The following is a 6,000-nucleotide window of genomic DNA, read 5'->3' on the forward strand; positions in this document are numbered from 1 at the left end:
CGTTAAGCTCGCGACCAGCAACACTGCGGGCTTGAGAGCGCAGCCCCTGAACTGCACCACCGAGAGGAGCCATCCGCGACGCTTCCGCCAGACATCGCGCCAAATTATTCGCACTGCCTCGGTCGCTCGCGCGGCACCGATGATATTTTGATTTGCGACAACGATGACGGCTTATCAGGGGTGTCGCAGTTGCCAAATTTAACGTTAGCTCCCGTCGCGATTGCCGCACTGGGATTTAATGCTGTCGACAAATCGACCTGTTGAATTTCGCGATTATGCTATGCATAAATTTGCATTTGAATTTCAATGATTGCCGTGAATAAAGAACGAAACTTACTTCTAGCGGATCGTATTTGAATTTCAGGAGGATTTTTGGTTGATAACAAGATTAGGCATCCATCAGTGCAAAGCTGAACCAGGAGGCTGGTCCGGCACTCTGCGCCTTGCGGACGCGAGATGAATCCGTAGCTCCTTTGAGCCAGAAGGCAGCAGCGCCGTTTTGCATGTTTAATGCCGGCGTTGACTCTTTAGCGGCGAGGGCACCCGCGGTGGCGACGCGAAGGGGGTCAGTCCAAACATCGCTACATATTTGAATTTCAGATCTCCCGTCACGACCGTAAGCGGATATCCGTTGGATATCCTTGTCCCGATGCCTATATATGTATGCGCCGAGAGGCCGATACGGCGAGAGAAAGTCTCGCGGGGATGACCGAATAGGATTACCAGGGAGAGAAAGCGATGCAGCAGCGGCCGGCCTGGAAAGCCTCGCGATACGCGTAAACCGTTTTCCTTGCTGCTGCTACTGCTTCGGGATACTGCGTGCTCGTGTATGTGTTTTTTACGGCGTATGCATGCGCAACAGCTCACCACCTGGGGACGCCTAAAAGCTTTATGCCTCGCAACGCTATGCATTTCAGTGGCAAAATGGAATAGTCGGCTTTGAATGATTGATTACCAGGCGGCTCTGCCTCGTACCAGAGGACCTACCGTCCAAATCTCGCGGAATATATGCTACTACGGCGCGGGCTAGCTGCAATAACATTTTTCCCTTCTCTGTCGACAGCAGCTTACTTTCAGTGATTTCGCGCGAACAATTCATTGTCTTCGATAAGCTCGTTTTCGCTCCTATACTCTGACAGCCGACTAATAAACTTGATTTCATTTAAGCTTTACGAAATCAAGAGTTTCACGAGAAAATTCTCCCGTGAATTTCGTCTTCGATATTTATTCATTATTTCATTGGTATCCCAGTTCATAATTATAACCACGTTATTTGTTGATTTTCCTCAGTCAAACTGACAAATAATACAATTATCCGTGTTAAATTTCTGAAATCCTGACCAAAACGCTATTTCACCTGTTATCAATTTCAATTTGAACATATCGAGAAAATAAAAGCGTAATTAGCGATGAAAGTACTTGCGAGGGTATAATACTGTATAATGATAAAGGCAAGCGGCCGGTTGAAAATTCAATATTTTGTTACTTACGTGCGCAAAAGTCAAACAGATTGAAGAGACGATAGCGGCAAAGGCGATAAAATATTTGTATTAACAGGTCGAGTAGCGATCGTCTGCAAAGAATCAACTGACGTTCAAGCGCGTCGCGGGAAAAGAAAGGAAAATAAAGGAAAATAAAGGAAGAAAGAGAAGGTGTTTGCGCTGCTGTAGCTCTCTCTTTCTCACGCGCGCGCGCTCGCGGCGCCGTGAGCAAGAGAGCTTTTCTGCTTTCGCGTAAATGACAAAATCAATACGTAATGTCCGAGCCGAGGGCGTATAAGGCAACTATTCTACCTTTTTTTATTTTTTACAAAGATCCTCACTCGGTATACGATTACACGCCTACGGGCAGCACTGAAATTTCACGTATTTTTTTTCTTTCGACTGCCACCCGTGGTGCTGTTCATTTAACGTAAAAAAACATACCGCTCATTTATCCAAATACACTTTATTTTTATGGTTGTCTTTTCGTCGTAATTGCATTGCAGATCTCCTCATACGTGGAAAAATATTTGTATAAGCTCGAAGAAAAGAGAAATATGATTGTGCTAAAGATTGTAGATCATGCAAAGTAGAACGGACGGTAGAATATTAAAGTAATGCAAAGTACAAAAGGTTGAATTCGTTAAATATCCATAGAAAATTAACTCTGCATTACTCGATGAAAAATATTAATATGATTTATAATTATTACATATAGTACAAACACATACATATAACTACGAGTGCAAGCAATGATTGAAAAATGTATGTTTTACATTACCATACCCTGGGTAGAAGGAAGGAAAAATACAGACAGTAAAGAAGAGAGTGAGAAGTCGAAGTTTGTGGAAAATAAAAATAAAACACGTAGTGTGATGCATTGGAGCTCGTACCTTATGCCCACTGTGCAGAGTTTCTCTGTAAAAGTAAACCAGAAAAGAGAAGAGTTAAACAAATGATGCCATAGTTACATAGGTAAGAGCTTAGAAATAGAGCAGGATAGAATGATAGGTACAGTCGCGTCGTCTTATTTCAAAAGTGCGTGTGCTTGACAGAGTGCTGAATCAATCAAATGCAACCCGACGGAATAGCAAAGTAATTTCGACGTAAACAGAAGAAAGAGAAAGAGAGAGAGAGGGCGATGGAGTGTGAACTAGGGCAAAAGAGATAAAACGATATAGCTTAATTACAGCAGCATGAAATAGATAAATTTTTACCTAGCGAATTACACAATAAATCCGGTATTAGTACAGTTATGGCAATTGTAATTTTAGTAAAAAGTGATCATCGAAAAACATTTCTGCTTTTAATCAGCTTTCACAATTGATGGTTTCCAATATTGCAAAATGTGTATGTACTTGTATCTACCGAATTTTCATGCAAAAGTAATTTTGGATGGGCGTCACTTATTAAACGATTAATGCATTTTATTTAATGCTATTAGAATCTTTTCGTATAACAATATAGCTAGCCATATTTTTACGTCAGGTTGACGTGAAATTAAACAGGTAAACTTACAGTTCAAACGTACATTTGAAATATGTTCTAATGAATTATAACGTAGGTCTGACATCCGTGCATACATGCACGAGTATTAATCGATTTTCATGCGAGAACTGTTTCACTTTCAAATATATTTATCTGAATTTTCTATTTCATGCATAAATAAGTTATATAGAGTTATTATTAAAATTTCTATCAATCTAAAAATAGTCAAAAATTATATTTCAATTGTGGCAGTAGAAATAGTCAAGGAACAGTCAGGCAAATGCTTGCGAGTCATGCTGTAATCCTTAAATTTGCATAAGATTTTTATTTTAATACATTTTATTAAATAGCGATAAATGATTATATTTTTTAATTCGTATGACCATATACCTAAAGTTAATATTACATTTAATTTAATTAATTTAATTTAATTTCCATTCTTTCTGTGAAATATTCGGTTTAAAGTAGGAAAAGTCAGTGGAGCGTTTAGCAACATATTTTGTTCCGGATGGTTAATGAATGAGATAAAGTAACGAGAAGGTAATTAAAATGAACAATATGTGCGAGTATAGAAATAAAATACTTTGCCATTCATTCTTAAATATCTTTCTTTTCTTAGTCTTACGAGTGTCCCATGATTATGTGTTAATGCCTTCGCTTGAGGCGTGTCTTTATGACCATTGTACCAAAGAAGCCGACTGCGTTTAAAGGAAAATTTATGGCCAGTTCAGTGTTGCTAGCGAGAAAATCGGCTCTCACTGACGAGGCCCATGCATTCGGATACTTGTTCTCCAACATTATTAATTAGATTTTGATTTGGTTTGTTTCTCGAAGTGATAAGAAAGACGCAATACTCATGAAAATGTATTTTAATACTTAAAAAATATTTAACCGAAACTACCTACTCTGGTTTTCATCATCGATATTTATTTTGTGGATTGGCGGATAAAAAACAAAATGTATTTAAAAATTTTCTGAAAATTTGTATTACTCTAACTCTTCCACAACCTGAACAAAATCCTTCTATTTTATTAGAGACTCTTACGAATAATTTTAACAAGTTATATTTAAAAATGATTAGTCCAGTAGTTGTTCGTACTTTGTGTTCTGGAAATTTCATGAAATTTTGAGCCACGTGATTATAATTTCATGAAAAGTAGCAGTTCACACCAACTCTCATGAGTAGAGTGGCACTCCTGCTTATGTAACGCCCAGCGCAAGTTCATCCGTTTACAAGCTGAATCAATGTTTTCCGAAAACTTGTGCGCCCATGTACAATGTTCACCAAGCTGCACTCCAACATTAGCGGTTGTTCTTGTCATGAGTGTAGCAAAGCTTGACTGCCTGTAGCTATATATAGCACGGTAACTATACGGAGCAGCTGTCAAACTGCTTAAGCGTAAGTTTGATAAAAATCGAAGAAAAAAATAACAAGCACGACGTAACAGCATCGAGGTCTGCTGCTGCTGCTGCTGCTGCTGCTGCTATAGTCATCGGTATATTTCGCTAAAGCACTTTACGCGCGCCACGCTATCGTCACTTGTCGAGTATTGGCCATTCGCGAGAGGCGTACGAGGAGCTCACTAGTACATGCTGCAAGTTATGGGTTATGTGTGCCTCAGCTGATATCACGTATACTACATTACTTCTTGAGAACTCTCGATTTGTTTGTTATATTATCCTCCGATTCCAACAATGTTTAACTTATCAATTCAACGATTTCAATCTAATTGTATGCCCACGACGTTTGTTACATTAACCAAAGCAGATAAATGGTTAAGTAACGAGAACGGGTAGTCGAAGAAAATTGATTATCCCGCACGATAAATTGATCTGGCGGGTACAAGGTAAAGAAAAAGAAGAATCAAATGAAAAAAAAAAGAAAAGAGTCTAATTACTTGGGTTGAATGCTTGATAGCTAGGTCTCGACAGTCTCTGGTCCGTTTTTCTACGGTAGTTGAGAGCAATTTTCACGAGTGGGCGGATGTCTCTGATTTCCATTGGCTGCCTCTTGGATGCAGGGGAAAGCAATTAAATAAACGGGATTCCTTGCCTCCGCGATTCGTATTCTACTATGCGCGCGCGCTCTCCCACAGACTGATCGATCCATTGTGAATTTTCTTGACGTTAATTAAACTATACTGAGACCACGATGTCACGCAAATGATTCAACAAATATATCACCTGGTAAAATCATTTTCTCCTTATTCAGTCATTAGATTAAACGTAAAAAATTGTCAACGTGGAAATAATCGACAGCACGATGCGGTAATTACATTATTGCGTGACCGAAAGTGCAAGAGGATTGCACAAAGAAATTCCTGGGCGCTAGGCAAGGTAACCAATGCATTAGCGTATAACCACTTAATTAAACTGCTGGTCGTGCAGAAGTCAAAGGAGGCATGGAGGGTGGCAGCGAGGATTGATTTTCGGTAGCACAAGCCGAGATTGAATCGAGCGCGCCAATAGCTGCCGAACAGTTCAATTAGGTGGTTATTAAGCGGCACTGCGCTTACAAGGTTATTCTCCCCCCTTCCCTTCCACGTGCTTCATCGACCGGCTAATGAAAGCATGCATGCGTAAGTTCGTCCACTGTATCGTCGTATGTGCCCTTATGTTGTTGGCAGCGGTTAAGGGTCAAACCACACTGCTCAATTTTCCAACCTAACTCCCTCGAGTATTTTCTATGCTTCTGCAGTCAAACAAACACCATTAATCTAACAAGTTCCTTGTTAATTAGCAAAGTCACTGCTCGCTCAGATATTAGATTTACAAACTTTGCATTATATAAATTAGTAACTCGTATTAAATGCATTCACTGCTTACGCATTAAAAAGACGTACGAGTATTATAATATCATTGATAGCAATGCCGGTCGTCATTCCTACGATACAAGGAAAACGAGCGAAAAAATAACCAGCATCAATTTTTCATCACTAAAGTAATATTTATTAATGATGAATTGCAAATCAAACAAATATCCTGTCAGGTCATATTGTGCACGTCGATAATTTATCTTTCTTCTGGAGCT

Source organism: Phymastichus coffea, unplaced genomic scaffold, assembly GCF_024137745.1.
Source record: "Phymastichus coffea isolate CEN01 unplaced genomic scaffold, Cenicafe_Pcof_1.1 PCOF00100, whole genome shotgun sequence".
NCBI classification, from domain to species: Eukaryota; Metazoa; Arthropoda; class Insecta; order Hymenoptera; family Eulophidae; genus Phymastichus; species Phymastichus coffea.